This window comes from Puma concolor, chromosome B1 (assembly GCF_028749965.1).
Source record: "Puma concolor isolate L17-30 chromosome B1, mPumCon1.1.hap2, whole genome shotgun sequence".
Taxonomy (NCBI): Eukaryota; Metazoa; Chordata; class Mammalia; order Carnivora; family Felidae; genus Puma; species Puma concolor.
This window is the reverse complement of record NC_141670.1, coordinates 85,312,515-85,337,235: the sequence shown is the minus strand read 5'-3', so window position 1 is coordinate 85,337,235 and position 24,721 is coordinate 85,312,515. Positions and strand designations below refer to the sequence as shown.

The window sequence follows — 24,721 nt, the reverse complement described above, 5'->3', positions numbered from 1 at the left end:
TCCTATATGTTCCTCTGTGTGGTCACTACCATGTTTTTCTTCTGCTGTTGCTTTGAGACCTGTTGTTTCTAATAAGAGGAAGAAAACCAAGTACAATACAAATAAGCTTCAGGTTGTTGAAGTATCAAGGGACGAAAGTATCCTTCTGATGGTAATACAAGATGATGTGATTTTTTGCTTGAATTTTCTCTCTCTGCTCTCAGACAGGGACAAAGCTTAAAAGGACATCTTTTATCCAGGGCATGATAGTTCTTCTCCAAAGATGAGCTATTTGTGTGACATCCTTTCCCAGTTGTCACTTTCCTTTGTGTCAGATTGGCACAAGCTGACAGAATCACTTAAACCATCCAATTCGAACATTCAAACACTGAATTAGGTAACTTTAAGTTGCCTTCCAATTCTGAGATTCTATCATTTTGAGAATCTATTAAATTTTATATTCTTGTGATAGTAACTGAGGTCATTTTTCAGAAAATGATAAACTGTCACAATTAAGAAAACAAATTCTTTTAAAAAAACAAATTCTTATATCCATTAATGATGGGGTCTAATATTCTGAAGTATCATTTAGCATCTTTTATGTTAATGACTTTTCTGATGTAAGAGAAATATTTGATGCTTGGAGGAGAAAGAGCTATGGAGAGCAGCTGGTAATTTTGAAGGTTTAAATACAAAATATAAATATATATTTTATATGTTTGTGTATGTACCTATACACATATATTAGATTTAAGTGGAACAACAGCAATAATAAGTTTATGAATAATCATTAACTATCTTAAGATGAGAATAATGATCAGTTTTTCCTTAATGAATTGAAGACAAGAGGAAAGAACTTTTAACAAACCATTGGAGATTTCAATTTAGTATCTGAAAAAAAAAATCTACTGGAAGACTAATGACATTGAAGTGAGTTCCAATGTGGCGATAGTTTTTCCCTAATCTGAAATTGGAGTGAATGTTTTGCTGGGTGGTTGGATGAGAAGTTAGAGGCTGGGCAATTGTCCCACCCACTTCGGACTTATTCAAATACCTGTCAACGTCCAAACTGAAAACAGCTGTTAAAAGCCCTTTGCAAATGGAAGCAGATAAAAATAAATACAGTCTATGTTAAACATAATGCTACATGCAAATGTACATAATTTTTTATGACTTCTCATTATTTCCAACTATCACCATATCTGTATAGAAGACATATTTATTTTAAAGCATAGTGTGGTTTTATCCTATGTGATGTTTTTAAACTAATTAATTAGGCCAATGGACCTTTACTGATCCCTTCTAAATGCCAGGTACTTCTTCAGATACGGGCAATATAGCAGTGAAGAAACTATTCAAATAGCCTTGCCTTTAGGGAGATTACATGTTACTGAAGAGATGAGGCTAATAATTAAGAAGACAAAAAGTACAACATATGGTATGTTAGAGGGTGATAAATGTGAATGAAAGTAAAAGAAGTCTTCGAATAAGAAGTGTGTATATGTTGTGGGGAAATGTTATTACAATTTTAAGCAAGGTGGTAAAGGAAGGCCTTCCTAAGAATGTGGTAAAAACCTAGAAAATGAGGAAGGAAATCATGGATATGTGGGAGAAGAGCATTCCAGGCAAAGGGAATAATAATTGCAAGGGCCCTGAGGTGAAGATTTTGGAAATGAGAGAATGAGAGTGGCATGATTTTTTTTTAATGCTTTACTTATTTTGAGAGAGAAAGAGAGGGAGAGAGAGCAAGAAAGAGCAGGGAAGGGGCAGAAAGAGGGAGAGAGAGAATCTGAAGTGGGCTCCAGCAGAGACCCTGACGTGGGGCTCAAGCCCACGAACCGTGAGATCATGATCTAAGCTGACATTACTGAGCCACCCAGGAACCCTGACATGATCTAATTTATTTTTAAAGGATTGCCCTGCATGCTGTGGGTTGAGGACATGGCAAGGCAGGCAAAGGCAGAAGCAGAGAGCATAGTCCAGGGGCTATTTCCATAATTATAACGGGGGTCTTGGGTTGAGCCAGAATGAGAGCCAGACACAAGTGTGGCCAAATATGGTCAGAGTATATTCTGAAGTAGGACCGCTGATGGGTTAGTTACAAGGTATGAGAGGAAGGGAAATTGAGTAACTGGAAGGGTGGCATTGCCCATAACTGGAATGGAGAAGACTGCAAGGGAAATGCATTTGGAAGAATGGTCTCAAGCTAAGTTTGGGACATTTTAAATTTCAGATGTGTATAAGTGGATGAAAGAAGTTTAGGGAGAGAAACAGAATTTTTGGCCCATGAATGACATTTAAAACTATGATTCTAAATGAGATTAGATGAAGTTACCTAGACACTGAGTACAAGATAGCCAGTTCCCTAGGGCATCCAAGCATTAAGAGATCAGAGATGAGGAGGAAATGTAAGCCAGTGAGGCAGGCAGAAAATGAATGACATATCCAGAAAAGGAAGAAAGCATATGGAACAGGAGGAAGTGATGAGCTGTGGCAAATGCTGCTTGTTGGTCAAGTTGGCAAGATTGACAAATTGACCACTGGATTTAGCACATTGTAGGAAATTAGTGACTTTGCTAAAAAGTCAAAACAAGACAAAACAAAAAATTTTGGTGTGGGAGTAAGGATGAAAGACTAATTAGATATCTAAAAGATATTAAATTTGAAACTCTATGATTGGTTGCTCTTTATTAACTCAAAGCCTTTGAAAAGTTTGAGAAGGTACTTGCACAATATTGTAAGTGAGAAAATAATCACTATCAATGATACACATTAATGAGTAGCCATCCACCAGCTAGAAATATAATGAGGAAAGAGAGTAGATATGGAAATGATGTCTGGAAAAAGAAGACAAAATGGTGCCTCCTGGAATTCACATGGTTGGCATATATTGGCCCATGATTTCCGTTTATGCAGTGACACAGAGTCTGATATTAGCATGGAACCTGGAATCAAATTCATCTACTAAGCTTGGCTGGAAGTAGCAGTTTTAAATTTTCCCAGGTTGAGTTGAGTTTGGAATTTGAGATCACAACCAACCAAGAGTTATACTGGTGTACTCGCATACTTCCAGAAATCACTGAGGAAACCAGCCTACATTCAGTCAATGTTCATGTCTCATTAAAAAGAAATAAAGAAAAGAAAAGAAAAGAAAGGAAGGAAGGAAGGAAGATATGTATGAACAAGTTAGAAAGTTATATTCTACTCAAAGATGAGAAAAAAATTAAAATTAGCAATGTTCAAAAGACAAAATCAAATTAACAAATATTTGTTCAATATCTACTATTGGGAGGGCAATGTAATAATGCCATATGGAATACAAATATCATTCAGTATGTCACATTGAAGATTTTGTCTTCAATGATCTTCAAGTCTATTTGGGGAAAAAAAAAAAGCCAGGGTGGGGGCACCGGGGTGGTTCAGTTCGTTAAGCTTCTCTTGATTTTGGCTCAGGTCACGATCTCATGGTTTATGAGTTCGAGCCCCACTTCAGGCTCCACACTGGCAGTGCAGAGCCTGCTTGGGACTCTCTCTCTTTCTCTCTGACCCTCCCCTGCTTGTGAGCATACGGACTCTCTTTCCCTCTTAACATAAATAAGAGAAAAAAATTTAAGGAAAAAGAGAAGAACAAATGCTAAATAACCACATGTGATTAAAAATGTAAAGAGAAGGGGAGCCTGGGTGGCTCAATCGGTTAAGCGTCTGACTTTGGCTCACAGTTTGTGAGTTCGTGCACCGCACTGGGCTCTGTGCTGACAGCTCAGAGCTGGAGCCTGCTTCAGATTTCGCGTCTCCCTCTCTCTCTGACCCTCCCCTGCTCACACTCTGTCTCTCTCTGTCTCTTAAAAATAATAACAAATTTTAAAAAATTAAAAAAATATATAAAGAGAAAAACCTAATAGCTGTCATGAGGTAACACATGGTTGATAATATAACCAAGGGGACTTTCAGTATTATAGAATGCTTCGAAAAGGAAGCACTGATTCAGTTTAGTAGGCTTTGTGATATAGGTCAAATTTTGTTCAGATATTAGACACAGTCACTCTTCCTGATGCTCACCATCAAATAGGGGGAAACATATGAACAAAAAATGTCAACATAAATGCTGACCAAAAATATAAAAGTATATGATTAGAGCAAATAACTTTATTAAAAGGATTAAGGAAAGCTTTCATAGATCCAGAGTTTTGAATTGAGATTTAAAGGATAGATAACATCTAGAAAGGTAAACCAGAGACAAAAATAGCCCCAAGTTTTTTCACAGGACTCTACACAAAGCAAATATTTATAGAAAATAATTGCACATCGGAAGGGCATGATAAAATTAACATTGTAGAATTATTTTTTGATAATGGTGTTGCCATCAATAAACCAAAGAGAGAAGAGATTTGTAATAGGACATCAGAAAAAACACTTAGTACTTGTCTTTAGTTAAATATTACACAAATGCCAAGTATATTGGTGAACATTATGTTTGTCTACTTCAGTAAAACATATGTCCATGGGCTTATAAAATATATTACAATGTATTTACAAAAATTACCGGCAAATGCTACCTTTTCCATATGCTAGATGGCACTTTACTTACATTACAAATATGGTATTTAGGGGCTAGTAGCTGTGCCTGAACTGTTACCCTTGCAGACAAATATGTCATCCAAAGTATACTTTTAAAAAAGTTGAGGGGCGCCTGGGTGGTGCAGTCGGTTAAGCGTCCGACTTCAGCCAGGTCACGATCTCACGGTCCGTGAGTTCACGCCCCGCGTCAGGCTCTGGGCTGATGGCTCAGAGCCTGGAGCCTGTTTCTGATTCTGTGTCTCCCTCTCTCTCTGCCCCTCCCCCATTCATGCTCTGTCTCTCTCTGTCCCAAAAAATAAATAAACGTTGAAAAAAAAAATTTAAAATAAAAAAGTTGAAGCCATGAATCATAGTGAGAACATGTCAAATATACTTAACTCATTAATGAGGGAACCAGTGGAATAACTAAAGTGCATCAAAAAGCATCAAAGAGATTTACATTGTTAACTTAGAAAGGAATACTGAAATATAAGTTAGACACAGAACTCATTAATATACTATAGATCAATAAAATGGTAAACTTTTCTATCAGACAGCAATCATTGCATCTCTAGCAGACAAACTCTCTGATAACAAACAGAAAAAAAAAAATCTGGATAAAACCTTGTTAAAGTGAACATATAATTGCCCAGAGTCCAGACCTAATCATGAGCAAATACTGAATCAATCTAGAGCATATCACATAGGGAAATAATCTTCAGGTAGGTCTATTAGACAATGCTCCAGTATAACATTGAAAAGGCATGCAGTCATCCTCTTTCCTTATTTACACATTTTAGGGTAGTTGTAAACAAACTTTCCTTGTGATTTTAAATAATCATTAGAGATGATATTGTTTATCACAAAAAGGCTGGCCTCATATTTCATTTACATAGATTCAGCAAGCAGTATGAAGTGACATGTGTTCAGGTCCTTTCTGAATGGTCATCAAATCTAGAGTCATACTGAGTTGGAAAACTACTGAGTCACAGAATCAAATTCTATGTGGAGGTTTCAGAAGACTATCGGATTGAACTTCTAAAAGTTCCTTTTAATCTTCTTTCTCAAGTTTAGGAACAAAACACAAGAGATTCATCTCTACCAAGTTTTGCTTTTGGTACATGAAACATTGGTGAATTTCTTTCTTTTTGAGGTCTTCAAACTCTGCTGAGGTTCCTGAACTATCAGGAACTATCTTAATATCCTTATAGAAGAGTCTCTATTATCAGGCCAGTATCCTGGAAGGGTTTTGTAGACATTGGACACAAACCAGTTACAACCTCTTTTCCCTTAATGGTTGACTTTTCTTATATATATGAATGCATGAAATTTATTCTCAGATATGATACTCTAATCACATTCTTTACTGGACAGCTTATTTACCTAATTATATTATGGTTAAAAAGGACAGAATTCTAGTGAACCTATGTAAATAACTACATTGCCATGAAAAGTATGGCATCTGTTCCTATTCACTGATGAGTCAGTGAAGAAAAACCATATTTAAAAATTATTATTTTAATTTGCAAAAGCATATTCTACTAATATACCCATAAGAAACAGTACATTAAAAATATTACCAACAATATTCAAAAATGAATAATCACAATTAGATTTATCTTATAAGTTCATTCAGTCCTACTTAAACAATTATTTTTCCACTGGATCTTGATCAGCAGTCTGCTTTCATGAAGTTGTATGCTTCTTGATTAAAAAGAGCTTTTGAAATCTTGAATGGGTCCCCTGGTAAAATCTAATAGTTATCTAAGTGATGTTAGCTTAGAAGCCTGTGCTTAAAAATCTATCCCTGGAAGTATCAGTAATGAATACGGTCTTTTCTCTGAGGCCCGAAGAACATGCTTCATTTTTGAGGACCACATTTCTAGACTGTAGCTTATAATGAGCCTTTAGGCAAACATGAAAGGAAAGTATAAGCCATCTGTTGATGGTAAGACTAAATGACAGTGATTAATTTCTTACATCAGCAACATTATGAAATTGAATGGGAGTAAAATTCTCTGTTGGTTATAACACATAATGGTATCTTGAGGATTTGATCTAGATTTCTCCTGAGGGTAAAACATTATGAACAATGAGGTCATTGCCTCAATCCTGAAGACTTCCAACTTTTTCTGTAATGTGGATAGTATCTGAAACATATTTGTGTTAATGGTATTTTCCTGTACAAAACTAACTGAGGAAAGGCATATTTTTTCCTGATTTGATACTTTTTCCCAAGCAGCTCTTACAGTAGTGTTGAACTAATTAAGAAATATTGAGCACATCAAACAACCTAATTATTATTAGTATTCCTCCTTTAATAAGATGAAAGGATCTTTGCAGGTACCCAGGGACTTCTATAAAACCCCAAACATTATTTAGGTATTAAAGATATCTTGAAACAATACTTTTCTGAATCTAGTATGTGATTTTAGGAGAGCAAAATCAAAAGAGTTATCAAAGGAGATAAGACAATTAAGATAGGAACATAGGTGCCTAAGAAAAATAAATGGTCGTAGCCTGCCTACCTATTAATCATAAAGTCAAAAGAATATTTTTAAAATAACATAACAAAAGGTAACCTAATTGTAAGATATCTGCTCTTTCAGAAGTAACTTTTATTCTTTGTCTATTTAAAAAAATAATCAAGGGCGTTATTACAAAGGCAGCAGAACAAACAAAAAGTTATTCTTTTAAGGTACAGAGTCTCTGTTGTTTGAAAAATTGCACAAAAGCTAAAGAGTAACCTTTTATTATTTCTTGTTAAGAGTTGCTGAACACTTCATGACCAATTTCTCATTTTAGCAGAGAGAAAATCTAAGTTCTGGGACTGCATTAATATAATCTTTGGCAGTAAAGGACTCACAACCTTTTCCCCCCTTTATGAATAAACCCATCAAAATTGCACCAACACATTCATTGCTTCTTTATAGACACATGCTTTTTGGGTATTATAATCCAAGCCAAAGAAAATTACTTTCCTCAACCCACAGTTGTCTATAAACACATTTTGTCATTCACTATATTCTTTCATATTCTGGAGCAACTTGACATTTTATTTTAGGACAAAACTATTCTCTATTTCCTTTAAACAAAACAAAACAACGACAACAGAACAAATACACAGTTGTGTTTATTTTCTATTCGTTTTCTGCATAGATTCTCACCCATCCATGTTAATCACAACTTTAAACCAAAGTGGCAAGTTCTACCTCACAGCAAAAAATGTAAGGTAGATAATTGAAAACTGTCTGCCTCATACAAAAATGTCAGCAGATCAGGGAAGCTCATAAGTACACATTATACAACCTCTAAGGTTGACTTCCTTTTACATTCTTTTTTTTTTAAGGGATATAAAATCTTTATTTATTTTTTAAATATCATTTATTGTCAAATTAGTTTCCATACACACTAAGTGCTCATCCCAACAGGTGCCCTCCTCAATGCCCATCGCCCACTTTCCCCTCTCCCCCACCACCACCCCCTATCAACCCTCAGTTTGTTCTCAGTATTTAAGAGTCTCTTATGTATGGTTTGCCTCCTTCCCTCTCTGTAACTTTTTTTTCTCCCTTTGCCTCCCCCATGGTCTTCTGTTAAGTTTCTCAGGATCCACATAAGAGTGAAAACATATGGTATCTGTCTTTCTCTGCCTGACTTATTTCGCTTAGCATAATACTATTTTTGCCACTTTAAGAACGTAAAAAAGAAATAGACTTTCCTTTTCATTCTTAAAGTGGCGAAAATAAAAATGCTCAGTAACATGTCTCAAAGGTATAGACAATTTTTAATTTTTTAAAATAAAAAGTATGTTTGGTGACGAAATTTTCAGTGTTCTGTGTTACTTGGATATAATCCATGCATAACCTATTAATTAATTCTGATGTTAATCAAGGTCTCAAATTTAACTAAAGATCTTGGAAATTTTATTTAAGTTGACAAAAAAATCCTAATAATTATTTATATTTAAAAGTTTGCCAGTATTATAATACAATTAATTGAACACATTATTTTATATCTTTCATAGTCTTGAAATTTATATAGAAGAATATTAGTTAATCTGAGCAATAAACCAGTACAGATTTTAGTGCATTCATATTAGCAGCCTCTTCATGAGAAAACAAACCAAAACCTAAAAAAAAAAAAAAAAAAAGTTTTTCTTACCCCTTACAGTGATAAAAATCAGGAAAAAGGCATAAAGCTGTTTTTAAAACCCCAGATATCCAACCTATTTCATTTTTTCCTAAGGATTCATTTTGAGCATGTGAACTTGAATTAGTATATAAAAATACTTCTGAGGGGCGCCTGGGTGGCTCAGTTGGCTGAGCGTCGGACTTCGGCTAGGTCATGAACTCACAGTCAGTGAGTTTGATCCCTGCATGGGGCTCTGTGCTGACAGCTTGGAGCCTGGAGCCTGCTTCAGATTCTGTGTCTCCCTCTCTCTCTGCCCCTCCCCTCCTCATGCTCTGTCTCTCTCTGTCTCAAAAATAAATAAAAACATTAAAAAAATTTTTTTAAATACTTCTGAGCCAATAGTTTCTGAGAGAAAGTTTTTTTCTTTTTAAGAGCCTGTGATTCCTAATCAGGAGACTAGATGCTGGAGAGGATGTGGAGAAATGGCAACTCTCTTGCACTGTTGGTAGGAATGCAAACTGGTGCAGCCACTCTGGAAAACAGTGTGGAGGTTCCTCAAAAAATTAAAAGTAGATCTACCCTCTGACCCAGCAATAGCACTGCTAGGAATTTACCCAAGGGATACAGGAGTACTGATGCATAGGGACACTTGTACCCCAATGTTTATAGCAGCACTTTCAATAAGAGCCAAACTATGGAAAGAGCCTAAATGTCCATCGACTGATGAATGGATACATAAATTGTGGCTTATATATACAATGGAATACTACTTGGCAATGAGAAAGACTGAAATCTGGCCTTTTGTAGCAACGTGGATGGAACTGGAGAGTGTTATGCTAAGTGAAATAAGTCATACAGAGAAAGACAGATACCACATGTTTTCACTCTTATGTGGATCCTGAGAAACTTAATAGAAGGTCATGGGGGAGGGTAAGGGGAAAAATAAAAAGTTAGAGAGGGAGGGAGCCAAAGCATAAGAGACTCTTAAAAACTGAGATAAACTGAGGATTGATTGGGGAGTGGGAGGGAGGGGAAAGTGGGCGATGGGCATTGAGGAAGGCACCTGTTGGGATGAGCACTGGGTGTTGTATGGAAACCAATTTGACAATAAATTTCATATTTAAAAAAAAGAGCCTGTGATTCCTGGTTTGAACCACAGGACATGGAAGATTATTTGTGTAACTATTTTCTCAATTTTCTCAAAGATGATACATATCTAGTACTGTTGTAGGTATATCAGAGAGAAGTTAATTCATTATATACAAGAAGATGCCTTAGGAAATTAGGTTTAATTCTCTGGTGGAGGGGGAGGAACCAATAAGAGTACATACAAAGTGATAATAGAACATTTACCTTTCCCTCTCCCGCCAAAATCCTTGTATTTTCTTATATTTATATAAACCCTATGTTATTTTTTAATATGAAATTTATTGTCAAATAGGTTTCCATATAACACCCAGTGCTCATCCCAACAGGTGCCCCTCTCAATGCCCATCATCCACTTTCCCCTCCCTCCCACCCCCCATCAACCCTTAGATAAACCTTATGTTTTATAATATTCTTTTGATGACAGAACACACATGACACTCAGATGAAAGATACTTAAAGTTCCAAACGAGAGAAGGCTGTCAGGGGGAGCCACACAGGAGGCTATATCTGGGGACATGTGGCATCAAGCTGGAGCTGTAAGGAGGAGCTTAAATATGGCAAACCTGGCAGGGTTACCTGTATTTCATGAGCTTTCTGTGGATTCGGTAATTTGAAAAGTGTTGGCAGGCTTTGGGGCAGAGAGGCTGCTCCTGGTTGTCTGGTAGCTGGTCCCAAAGTGATTGGGAATGCTGTATTCTGGCCTGGAGTTTGAGAACCCTCCAAAGAAGTGGTTGATACATGGGTTTGATCAGCTACTCAAAAAGGGCAGCTCAAAAAAGCGTCTAGTCGGGCCTCAGAACTGATTAAAGACATTAAAAACAAAACAAAACAAAACAAAAATGTTAGTACACCTTCTATTTTTAAATTGTTATTATTTTTTTATTTTTTAAGAGGGAGAGAAAGTGCATGCTGCAGAAGTGGGGAGAGGGGCAGAGGGAGAGGGAGGGTAAGAATCTTTTTTTTTTAGCATTTTATTTTTGAGAGACGGAGAGAGAGTGTGAGTGGGGGAGGGACAGAGAGAGAGAGAGAGAGAGAGACAGAATATGAAGCAGTCTCCAGGCTCTGAGCTGTCAGCACAAAGCCCGATGCAGGGCTTGAACCTACCAACCTTGAGATTATGACCTGAGCTGAAGTCGGATGCCCAACCGACTGAGCCACACAGGCGCCCCTGGGGGAGGGTAAGAATCTTAAGCAGGCTCCCAGGGCTTGATCTCAAGACCATGAAATCATGACCTGAGTGGAAATCAAGAGTTGGATGCTTAACCAACTGAGCCACCCAGGCACCCTGATAGTAGACCTTATTACTTCCTATAAACCAGTCAGAACCAGAGATCTCTAATTAAAGATAATTTATAATCCTGCTTACTAATGCATCTGGAAAACAGGAATATAGTTTAAACTCACACGATTAGAGGTAAAGGCTTTCTCAGTTACTGGTAAATATGTACACAGATAGTGTCTTAGTCAGCTCAGGCTGTCATAATAAAAGCCACAGATTGGGTGGCCTAAAGAGCAGACATTCATTTCTCTGGGAGACTGGAGGTCCCAGATCAAGGTTTCAGTGTGGACTGGGTGTGGTGAGGATTCCTCCTAGCTTGTAGATCACTACCTGCCCTGATGCCTCACCTGGCAGATGAGAACAAGTTTTCTGGTCTCTATTTCTTCTTATAAGACCATTAATCCCATCACAAAGGCCCTACTCTCATGACCTAATCTAACCCAAATTACCTCCCCAAAGCCCTGTCTCCAAATACCATCACACTGGGAAGTAGGCCTTCAACATATAAACTTAAGAGGGACACAATTCAGTCCATAGCGGACAGCATACAACTTCAGATCAACCTCCTCAGCCATGAAGAGGCAGGGTCACAGGTAAAAGAAGGACACAAAATCTCCCTGGCCCAGAGATCCCAAAGTCGCAAAAATTATGTCCAGTAGGTATGACATATTCTTTTAATTGAATTAAGCTCAAAAATAGGTAAACATACTATTACTATGCAGAAAAAAAATGAACACAGTAGGCTTGATGCTGCTGGATTCTCCATGTCTTCAAAAAAATTTTTTTTTAATGTTTATTTATTTTTGAGAGAGAGAGAGACAGAGACAGAGTGTGAGTGGGGGAGGGGCAGAGAGAGAGGGAGACACAGAACCTGAAGCAGGCTCCAGGCCCTGAACTGTCAGCGCAGAGCCCAACATGGGACTGGAACTCACAAACTGTGAGATCATGATCTGAGCCAAAGTTTGATGCCTAACCGACTGAGCCACCCAGGAGCCCCAATGGATCCTCCATTTCTTTAGAAGGGCCTACTTCGGGGATTGACGTTGGCTGACATGTTTATTATTAATTGTTAAGGGTGTTAAGTGCCCAAGGCACTGAACTCTGCCTAGATTGTTCGTACAAACAATGTGATTTATGATGAACACGTGCTTTTCTTCTGGGAGTATGGGGTTCTGGTCATTGTGGCTAGTAGTGCAAGTAGACAGTATTTACATTATCAGCTTCCAATAAAAACTCTCAACTAGGTCTTAAGCAGGCGTCCCTGTACAGAAAGACTCCATACATGTTGCTTCAGCTTATTGCTGAAAGAAGAAGCATTTTCTGTGTAACCCTGGTGAGAAAGAACTTTGGAAGCTGTGCCTGGATCCCTCCAGACCCCATGATGAGACTTTTTCATTGCCGGTTCTGCTATGTGTCATTTCACTATTAAAAACACTGCCATATGGGGGCGCCTGGGTGGCGCAGTCGGTTAAGCGTCCGACTTCAGCCAGGTCACGATCTCGCGGTCCGTGAGTTCGAGCCCCGCGTCGGGCTCTGGGCTGATGGCTCAGAGCCTGGAGCCTGTTTCCGATTCTGTGTCTCCCTCTCTCTCTGCCCCTCCCCCGTTCATGCTCTCTCTCTGTCCCAAAAATAAATAAAACGTTGAAAAAAAAAAAATTAAAAAAAAAAACAAACAAAAAAAAAAAAAAAACAAAAAAACACTGCCATATGTATAATGAAGGCCCTTAGAGTCCTGTGAGTCCTGGTGAATCACCGAACATGTGAGTGAGCAGAGGACACCCAAAACATGTGTAAACAACTGACTACAAACCAGATCTCCTGTAGTCTCTCCCCATTAGAGAATAGATGCCCAGCATTTCAGTAGAGGTCACCAAAACTAGATTCTTAAATATTGTCACCACTTAATAGGGAATAACTTGTTGACTTTGGGTGGGCCAGAAGCAGAACCAAAGTTGGCCATGAACCAGAAATAAAAAGAAAACAGCACAGGGAAAACAGCTAGGGGAAAATAAGTCAGCAAAGTTTCTGGGCAGGCTGGTGTGGGCCCATGTCACCAACCATACCATTATCAGCCCTAAGATGACCAGGAACCCGCTCCCTACATAGCTCAGCCCCAGACCATGGAGAGGCAGGAGAAGGCTGTCTGTTTGCCCTACTCCCTTCACCTCAGAAGGCCCTGCTGACAGTCTGTCATCTGACAGCCACTCATCTGTCCTCTGTCTGGGCCAACCAACTGCCAAAGGTCCCCTCCAGCAGAGCCTGTAGTGGGCAATGAGACTCCCAGGAGCTCCTGCCCCAGTTCCAGCCTTGGGCAAACCCACCAGTTTGTGGTAACCCCCTGACATGTACTCTGGACTTTTTGTTTCTATCGCCACTTCTGACTCCCTTTGGAGGAGCAAACTGAAGTAGATCCAATGTTGCTTCAAGGATCACTTGAAGATCAGGTTTCCATAATCCATAGAGAAAAGCATGCTGAAATAGGTGTTATAAGGGAGAAACAAAACAGGTTAATGTCCTACAGGGCAATAAAGCTATAACCTTTGGAGTTTTCTGACAGAAATATTTTATATCCCTTCCAAACAAAAAGTAACATGTAACTTCAGAGAATTGGGCCCTTAGTCAGTGGTATATGGTGAACTCAAACAAAGGTGCATCCCTAGAAGATGACATAATTCAAGTGAATCTGTTAGGCAATGCTCCAATATGAGATTAAAAAGACAGAGTCATCCTTTTACTCTTTTTTGAAGTTTCAGATGATTTTTCTTATCAAAGTGATGACAAAAATATCAATAATAAACAATTATATAGTTAGTAGTATACCAAAGAGCATATACAGTTATAAATGGGAAACCTATTTAAATTAGAAATAATATTTACTTATGCAATCATAATTTTAACATTGAGAACTTATGGCAAAAGATCATTTGATTCATTCAAATGAATTAGTTGTATTTATGAAAAGATTGCGCCATAGAGATACTATAGTAACACTGGAATAAAATAATGGGTAGTACATTTTTCAGGGAGGATAGATCATGCTGTATTCTTTTTAATTAAACCAATGGAAGAGACTTGTGCTACTTTGAGGTGTAAAGTGTCATGGAAAAGGATTCTTCCACAGGATGAGAACTGTAGCTTTGTAAGATTCTCTTTCTGTGAAATAATGGAGATCATTACTATACATTAACACAATTGATACTGTAATCTGCAACACCCATGCCATGCTGCCATGATTCCTCAGAAATGAAAAGTTTTCAATTAGTGCATGCTAGATAAGATCAAGCTGAATGGCCTGGAAGAAAGAAGGAGAGGTCAATGAACATGTTTTACAAAAATAAGGGCTCTGTGCTGGTGCACTATGGAAAAACCTTGATAAAACAAGTGGGTTGATTTAGCATTTATGACCCTGGATATCTCATAAAATCTCCAGAAACTGAATTGAAGTCTAATAAATTATTTTTAAAAGGGACTATTTGACTTTCCTTGCACCAGATGACAGAGTATGATGCCTGTGAAATGGAGGGCTCATCACATGTGAGCTAGCTACAGCTTGCTAGGAGATTAATGTTGCTCTTGTTACTTTCTATACTTAGTTATGGACTTAGTATCATCTTACACATTTCACAGATAAGTGAGAGAGCACTGAGAAAAGATTAGTAGTCACCAGGAGTTAAGGAGAGGGGTGGAGATGGGAGGGAACTTGGTGTAGCTTATACTAGGACAGCTTGGGGAATATTTGTGGTATAGGAAATATACTGAACTGTAATGACCTTAACAGTGTCAATGTCCATACCCTGGTTGTAACACTGTACTATAGTTTGCAAGATGTTACCATTAGAAGAAACTGGACAAAGGGAACTGGGGATCTCTCTGTATGACTTCTTACTCCTGCATGGAAATATATGATCATAGCAGAATAAAAAGTTTAATTAAAAATTGGGGCGCCTGGGTGGCGCAGTCGGTTAAGCGTCCGACTTCAGCCAGGTCACGATCTCGTGGTCCGGGAGTTCGAGCCCCGCGTCAGGCTCTGGGCTGATGGCTTGGAGCCTGTTTCCGATTCTGTGTCTCCCTCTCTCTCTGCCCCTCCCCCGTTCATGCTCTGTCTCTCTCTCTGTCCCCCCCCCCTAAAAAATAAATAAATAAATAAATAAATAAAAATTATGGAGCAATATTTCAGGTTAAGATAGTATCATAGGTCAAAGTCCAGGGAAAACCAAATAAACAGCAATAGCAACAATGAAAAAAAGAGGCAAAGAGAGAACTTCAGAAAATGATCTTAAAACTCCTGGTGTGACCAGGATTATTTTGAAGCCTTCTATAGGGATGTAACTTTTACCTGGAGAAAGAAACAGCCAGGTGAGGCTGTGGAAGGATACAGTTTAAAAGAGCTGTTGTAGCTCTGCTTTTGTTTCTCCCTTGACATTGCCTAGGGACTAACAGTGCCTTGTCCTTGCACCTGCTGCTATTCAAATTCCAGTGGAGCTGTCATCAGAAGTAAATCCATGTCAGATGAGAAGCCTTGTAGCTATAAGGATCAGATTTTAAAACAACAACAACAACAACAAATAAACCAAGATCTACTTTTAGATAGTTACTTCCCCTACCAAATTTTCTAAGAGCTGGTTAATTACAACTTAAAGAGACATTGATTCTAATACGCTTATCTCTAAGAAATGAAATAATTTGTTGGGGGGGGGGTTAGGAGTGTTTTATTTTTATATTTTTCTTAGAGACCTTAGGTCTCTCTATCTAGGGCTCATTTATGCATCATCCATGAGGTCAGTGGGGCTCACTGGACTGGAAATGGCTTTCCTCCAACATGTGCTGGCTGACAGTGTAGCCAGTACCTTTATGGAGAAATGAGCTCACAGGCCAAAATAAAACTTTTGAAGATTCCAAAAGTGTTTCAGAAGTGTTAAAAAAAAATTCAACTGAGGAAATTTGAAAATATAATAGGCTGTATTTAATGATTCATGAATTGGACAGCACCCCATCTGGCAAGCAGAAAAGAGCTCCAAGGAGCTGAAAGAAAATAGAAAATTGTTACAGGCAGAAATGGGGCAAGAGAAGGAAATAATTAACAAAAGGAAAGAAGGATTGTGTTAAAATAAATAAAAACAAATAAGGATCAGCCTTAAAAGTTCCCTGAGCACACAAAACCAGTTTAGTCATAGCAATAAAGCTTAAACTGAGTTTATTTTGCAAGACTAACTTGACCTGGGTCATTTCTTGCTTATGTCTCTGGGAATCATAAACAAATCTTGAAATGTTTCCCAGGGTTGATATAATGTCATTAAAAAAAATTCTAATATTATAACCAATTATTGTGAAAAATAAACAGTCACGGGGCGCCTGGGTGGCGCAGTCGGTTAAGCGTCCGACTTCAGCCAGGTCACGATCTCGCGGTCCGTGAGTTCGAGCCCCGCGCCAGGCTCTGGGCTGATGGCTCAGAGCCTGGAGCCTGTTTCTGATTCTGTGTCTCCCTCTCTCTCTGCCCCTCCCCCGTTCATGCTCTGTCTCTCTCTGTCCCAAAAAAAATAAATAAACGTTGAAAAAAAAAATTAAAAAAAAAAAAAAAGAAAAATAAAATAAACAGTCACTACTTCCTCATTGTATAAGGTGCTTGTAATGATATACCCCTGAGCCTCATTCCATGTTTCGATTTGAGTGCTCCCGGTTTGCAAAGTGCTTTTTTGTTGTTGCACAGTAAACTTTTCCTAATTACTACCTCTGTAAGCTATTGTTATTTCTGAATTTTTGACATTTCTGTCTTTCAGGCAATGTAACCTTCCTCTGAGGAAAGAATAGGGGTCTACCATGCAGATATCCTGACTATTGCTGAGCAGAAAATTCCAGATTGACTGGATAAAGGTCACACTGCTGTAATTAAGTCTTACTTTGCTGTAGTAGTGGCAAATGACACCATTTTGGGCCTTTCTTTCCTTCCTCCCTCTCCTCTCCTTTTCTTTCTTTCTTTCTTTCTTTCTTTCTTTCTTTCTTTCTTTCTCTCTTTCTTTCAAACAGAAGAAAAATAACATGTGATATTAAAGATTCAATTAGAGCAAAAGTAAAAAAAAACAAAACAAAACACACATAAGAACCAAACAAGTAAAATTAGTCTAATAAACATACGAAGAGAAGTTATATGAAACAAGAATAAAATAAAATAAGTTTTTCAAAAGCTAGCTATATTAGTTATGAAATATCGGTTAAAATAGAGTCAAAGAGAAGCAGACTTCAAAGAATTAAACAAAATAAAAGATGTCAGCCTTAAAGACCTTAGAAAGACAAAGAAAAGAAGAAAAAATACATACTTTGGCACACTAAAACGATGTGTTTGAATGACAAAGACAAAGAGAAATTTTTGAAAGTTTCCAGAAGCAAACAAAGATCACACATAAAGGAATAGAAATTGGGTTAATAATATTTTTTAGTAGAAAAATGGATGTGAGAAATAATGAAATACTGTCAAAAGTATTGATGAAAAGAGGCTAGAATGGTGTATAGGGCTAAACTCTTGATAAGTCTGTAATATCTGTTAAACACTAAAACCATTTAATTTTATCCTGAAAGCAAACATGAGGTTTCCAGCTAAGATCTGAGTTATTGCTTAAAGCAATAACTGTGCCCAGTCCCCTGTGCCTCAGCCCAGAGGCCACGCAACTGAGAGTCCCATATCACCCTGTACATTGGAGAGTGCAGAGGAGGAACCCTGAAATTAGGTATTTGGAAGTTTATTCAGATCATCTACCACCTTCCTCTCCTAAGAGAGGGAGATAAACCATATCTCCCTGATGTAAATAAATCCTTCTTGGAAGAGAAGAGGGAAGACCCTGGGTTTTTACCTTTTAGACTGTAAATAAACCTTTCTAGGGGAAAAATAAGGCAATTATCTTAGTTTACAATCTTCAAAATGGTTTTGTTTTATCTCCCTTTGAAATGTAAACACATATCTCTAAGCAGGTAAAATCTTTCACCATCCATTCATCACCATTAAACTTTCAATGTTGGTATTTAAACCAAGGATTCTATTTTCTTCACTCAGAAAGCCCTAGTATGCAGAAACATGAAAATATTTACTTCTTGACAACTGTTATTCAAATAGAAGGACATGATAAAAATATTCCCTGTCAATTGTTCAGAAATTTGGTACACTAAGCCCAGACTGAAAATAATTTTGGATACAGTACATAAATAAGAGAAAAGGCAAATCCAGGAGATACTGTAAAAGATATATGAAAAAAGAACCAAAACTTTGTTACAATTATGTTGTCTTTAAAAATTATTAAATCCAAGAAAAAGAGAAAATAAGTTTATAAGAAATGAAAAGCATGTCAACATGATAGAGGGTTCCAAGTGGTACATAAGCACAAACCATGTAAAAGCTTGCTAAAATTCTTGACATCAAAAAAAAGTACCAGAAAAAACAGAAAAAAAAAAAGAAAGAAAAATAAACTTGGAAACAGTAGAAAAAACTGAAATAAATTAAGAAAACAAAAACATAATTAGGAAAAACTGAAATAAGACATTAAGATAACAAAAACATAATTATAATAAATGTAAGTGGATTCAACAATATATTAATAGAATGAGTAAAAAAAACCCCAAAATAATAAACAGAGGCACCTAGAGCATAAGAATATTCCAAGAATGAGACTGAAAATATGTAATAAGACACATAAGACAAATAGCAATCAAAATAAATAAATAGCAAATCAAAAGAAATATCAATCAAAAGAAAGTTTTAGCTTTTGATTAGCTTAGCTAATTTTGATTGTTTAGCTAAATTAATAGCAGATAAAATAGATGTTTATATATGAAGTATTACTAAAGATGGAGTATCATTATCCAATAATAAACATTTCCATGAACTAAAAAGATATACCAACTTAAAACATGTATGCGACTTAAAAACGCTGCCATAGAATTAAGGGAGAAACTGGGGCGCCTGGGTGCCTCAGTCCGTTAAGGGTCCGACTTCAGCTCAGGTCATGATCTCACAGTCCATGAGTTGGAGCCCCGCGTCAGGCTCTGTGCTGACAGCTGGAAGCCTGGAGCCTGCTTCGGATTCTGTGTCTTCCTCTCTCTCTGCCCCTCCCCTGCTCATGCTCTGTCTCTCTGTGTCTCAAAAATAAATAAAAACATTAAAAAAAAAAAAAAAAGGAGAAACTGATACATTCACCATCATGTGTTTCAACATATCTCTTTCAATTGATTGGTCAAGCACACAAAATAATCAGGAAGTATACAGATATAAACAACATAATTAACAAATTTGAACTAGTGCACCTATGTACAGTTTTGCAGCCAACAATTAAAGAATGTATATTTTTCTCATACACATATAGAAGGTTTATTACAATATTTTGTCATAAAGGAAACAAAGACACTAATTTCAAAGATACCATAGGTGTTATACAAACATGAGATCTAATGACAACACGATTAAATTAGAAATTATTTTTAAAAAGATAAAAATGTCCTATATATTGAAGTTTTTTTTTAAAAAATCTGCTAAATAGTTCATGATGTATAAATAAAAGACTAAGAAATAAATAATTCCTAGAATTGTATGATAATAAAGGATAATGAAAAGCTTTTAAAACAAAACCTATGGGTTGCAGTCAAAGTGAGCCTTTGAGAGGGATTTATAATCTTAAATGTTTATATTAGAAAAGAAGAAATTTTTAAAATCAGTTGTGCCAATATTTATTTTTAGAATTCAGAAAATGAATTTTTCCAAAGAACATGGAAAAAAAAAAAAGAGTTGTGATGAAGGAAAACAAAAGTGCAGTTTTAACTAGAATGTGATTATAAAGAAAATGTATCAAATAGAAGGAAACCTAATGACCTAAAAGATGGAAGGAGCTTTTCTCTCAACCTTTCGCTTACTCAGGAAAACTGATTCCATTTCACCCTTCCCTTCACCGTCAGCCTCTCTGCTTCCAGCATCTGCTGCCACACAGAACATGAATACCATTCTATGACAGAATAAAATCAAGGGAAGTCAAAGGCACCCAACCACAGAGCACCACAGACTTCTTGTGGGAATCACTCCTTGTGAGGGTTTAATTTGCCCATGCATTGCCTCATTTTTGCAGAGAAAAAATAAATTAGGAGAAATCAAAAGTTATTAAATACAGGCACTCAAAAAAATAGACACATTGGCCCTGAGCAGTCTAGCAAGAGAAGGTCATGAGGCATACCATCTTCCTTCAGCCTTTGCCAGCAATATACTCTCATCTCATCCTTGAGCAGGGTTCTTAAACTCTCCAAAGAGCAGACCTCTTTTTTTGTGAGAACAGAGGAAAGATTTTTAGCTCAGATTTCCATATCTTTAATTTGTGTTAAATCTAAAGCCTGGCAGACTTCCTTATTTTCTACCCAATTAATGCATTACACGGTTCAGTAGCTCTGACTTCACCCTGGCACCCTGATTACGGTAATGTGAACATTGGCTCATACTGCTGTTCGTAAGTGTCCTGTTCTGTGCTGGATCCAAACGTCAGAAAATGTCTCATATTGTTGGGGGGCAGGGAGAATGTCTATCTATCTATCTATCTATCTATCATCTATTTTATGTACATGTATGTGTATTAGTATATATACATAAACAAAATGATGTATTCTGACCCAGAGAGAGTGATGACTGAGCACCAGGAGTTAATTGTTCTTTGCACACACTAAGGAAATCAGGGATGAAATAGTCTCCCCCCTCCTTTTTTTTTTTTTTTTTTTTTTAAATAGTCTGGGGTTGTTTAAGATGAAAGTGCCCCGGCTCAGTGGTTCCCAAACTTGCTCTTCACTAAGAGTCACCTAGGTGCTAGTTAAAAATACAGATTCCGGGGCGCCTGGGTGGCGCAGTCGGTTAAGCGTCCGACTTCAGCCAGGTCACGATCTTGCGGTCCGTGAGTTCGAGCCCCGCGTCGGGCTCTGGGCTGGTGGCTCGGAGCCTGGAGCCTGTTTCCGATTCTGTGTCTCCCTCTCTCTCTGCCCCTCCCCCGTTCATGCTCTGTCTCTCTCTGTCCCAAAAATAAATAAAAACGTTGAAAAAAAAATAAAAATAAAAATACAGATTCCTAGGGGGCCTGGAGGGCTCGGTTGGGCTTCTGATTCTTGATTTCTGCTTAGGTCACGATCCCAGGGTTATGGGATTCAGCCTGGCATCAGGCATCAGGCTTTTTAACTTGTGCTGTCAGGGTGAATTTATGGTTGGACAAGTTTGGGAAACATTGTTCTACCTAGTTCTAAAAATTTTAATTTATGTGCATACAGTCTTTTGGGGGTCATTTTACTTGTTTTCTGTAAGACTTATCTAACTTCTTCAATTACCCCAACCAAGGAGGTGGTATCCATTAATCTGCATAATCTGCATAATCTGAAATATGGAGATAACATTAATAATAATACTACCTCCAAGAGATTTTTAAAGAATGCGATAAACTAATGCCTATAAAACACTTACCATAGGACTTAGAACACAGCAAGCCTGCAATAATGTTAGCTACAATCATTATTATTTCATATAACTATCTTTTGCTTACCTAATGTGAAAGATTATTTAGAAGAATGTTGTAAGTATTCTTCCTGTACTAAGCCTCTATACAATGTGGCTTTGCAGCAATTCCTATGGGGACATGAAGCTTATTTTCCATACACTTGAATCCAAGATGCTCTTATCAATTCTTCTGACCAAAAGAATGTGACAGCAGAAGTGAAGTTCTGCTAGTTTGACCCTAGGCTTTGAGAGGCCCTGGGAACATCCAATCTATAAACAAGCCCACTCTAGCCAGTGGTAGGGGAGGGTGGGAAATCATGTGGACAAGCCCAGTCAACCAGGTGTCTCAGCCCTGGCCCCGGAGATGTAAGGAGCCAGTCAAAATCAGCAGGGTGCTAGCCAACCTATAACCAGTTGGAGGCAAATCAATGAGCCAAGTAAGTTAGCTCAACTGAAAGCAACAGAAGAACCCAACTGCTCCAAAAACTTACGAGGAATGCTAAACCGGGATTCTTTAAGGTACTAAGTTTGGTGGTGATTTGTTACACAGGCATAGATTACTGATGCATCTACTATACACCAATTACTAGGGGATATATGAGAGATGCAAAGATAGATTTGTTCAAAAAATAATTTTGGAATGTCTACTATTTGCCATTCATTGTTCTAGGCACTTGAGGCAGATCAGTAAACAAATTAGACAAAAATCCCTTCCCCAAGGAAAATAATAAGCAATAAAGGTTATAAATAAATACGTTGAATAGGATGTTAGAAGGTGACAAATGCTGGGGGGAGAAAAAAAAGATAGGAAAAAGTAGAACCAGTAGGAGGGAATCAGAAATGCAGAACATAGTGGATAGAAATCAGACTGCAGTATTTAATGGGGTGGTCTGAAGAGGCCATTGTTGAGGAGAGAGTTGAACAAACACTTAAAGAAGATTTAAAAAACAAGAATGTTTCCAAGTAGATCAAGGAGATAAAGTGAGGTTAAAAACATAAAAAAAAAAAAAAAAAAAAAAGACCAGAAATTTTGATGAACAGATACTAGGGTAGTGTGGCTAAAGCAGGAGGAAACACAAGGTAGGACGTGCAAATTGGCCTTTAAGAAAGCATCAAGGAAAGCTTCCTGGAGGAGGTGACATGAGCTCAATGCTGAAGCAAGTATAGGAGTTAGCCAGGACAGTGAAGAGAGGCACCCAGGGTGTAGGAGGGAGAGATTAGATAAAAGAGTTACAAGCAAGACACAAGGACACATGAAAAAAGCCAAGACAATGTTCACACTGAATGTAATCTGCTGGGGAATTGCAAGTATTACAAAGAACTGGAGCCTTCAGGAGTGGTGCAAAATGACACTGGAGAAGCAGATAGGCTTCTATCCTGGAAGACATGAATGTAAGGCTAAGGAGGTTGGATTTTACCTGGAAGGCAATGGGTGACCACTGAAAAATTGAAGCAAGAAATAAGTGGTTTTTATTGGATTGATTTGGAAACATCATTCAGTTTTTAGCAAATGTACATATTAGGAAAATGTATTGGATAGGAATGAAGAAACAGTCTGGAAGCTATTTAGAAGCTACTTTTGATGGTGCAGCCAAGAAATGAGGACAGCGGTGAGAATGGATTCAAGGAATATAAAAATGGGTCACGAGGTAGGGTGAATGGAAGTGGGACATAGAGCAATTCTGGAACTTTAAGTTTTAGACCACAGTGACATCATAGTTATTAGGAGATTGGGCAGTATTTTAACGGCAATGAAAGAAATAATAGCGTTCATTCATACATTCATTTCTTTTAATATTTAATGGATGCCTAGGGTATCCCCAGACAATATTAGACACGATGGATATAAAGAAGAGTGAAACAGGGTTATATCATCAAGGGCCATACAGTCTAATAACACTTACTCATCACCTAGAAAACAACTGACACTTGGTGAGTGGTTCTTGTATAAGACGTGAATTAAGTGCTTTGTCAGGAGTATCTGAATGAGTCCTCCCAATGGTATTTTGAAGTAAGACTACTATCTCCATTGTACAAAAGAGAAAATTTAGGCATCGAGATTGACTTGGTCTAAGTCACACATGTAGTACGGGGCATATTTGGACCCTGAATCCAGGACATCTGTCACAACCCCACACTGCATTGTGGTGATCCAAACGTACGAACCAGTGAGTACAATAAAGGAAATAATCAATCAGTTTCCCTGTTTCCCTCACACTAACAGTGTGAAAGGCTTCAAGGTGGAGATTCTTGAATTGAGCCTTGAGAGATGAGCAGCCGGGGAGGAAAGAGGGTGGAAAAACTTAAGTTGTGCATCGTATAGAGAAGCAGCTGTGTGGATGGACATTGTCTATCTCTCCAGATCTACCCTTCACTCTCCTTACCTCCTCTGTGCACTAAAAGGCCAACCTCTGGGGATTGTGCCATCCCAGGGGGCTGACTGAATTTGACCAAGGAGACACTAGCTAGAGACTGGACTGTGGGAGTAGGGAGAAATCTGGGTAAATATTTTCTTGTTCCTGCTTTGTAAGGCCATGAGTTGACAATGGCTGCATTCTTCTACCAAAGTCCATATCTACTCAGTGATCCTCTTCTCAGCTATATTAGAACTGTGTATCTCTCAGTTTCTAGAAACTGTGCTTTCTTCTTCCCGTGTTGCCAGGCCATGTATGCTCAATCATCCCTTGTGAGATTCCGTAACTCTGTTCCACCTTTGGAAATAGTGATCTCCAACCTATCTCTCTCTCTCTCTCTCTCTCTCTCTCTCTCTCTCTCTCTTTTCTCTTTTATTTACAGAACTAGCAGCCTAGTTGAGATGTAATTCACATACCACACAATTCACTCATTTCAAGTATAAAATTCAATAATTTTGCATACATTCACAGAGTCGTACAACCATCAATGCAATTTTAAAATACTTTCATCACTCTCCGAGAAAACCTTGCGCCGTTTGATAATCATCTCCCTGTTTCCTCCACACACCTCCCTCCCACCAAGCAACCACTAATCTATTTTCTATGCGTATAGATTTGCTGAATGTGGACATTTCGTCTAAATGGAATCATGTAATAAATGACACCACTGTGACTGAATTCTTTGACTTACCATAATGCTTTCGAGGTTCCTTC

At 37.8% G+C, this 24,721-nt stretch overlaps 1 long non-coding RNA gene across 1 annotated transcript in view; it reads left to right on the top strand.

The window, feature by feature from the left end:
• Positions 1 to 24,721, top strand: part of LOC147581736 (uncharacterized) — a 105,383-nt gene that overhangs the window by 49,768 nt on the left and 30,894 nt on the right. Inside the window, exon 2 of the long non-coding RNA XR_015250200.1 lies at positions 16,873 to 16,966. This is a non-coding gene — a long non-coding RNA (uncharacterized LOC147581736). The remainder of the gene's footprint in view (positions 1 to 16,872; positions 16,967 to 24,721) is intronic.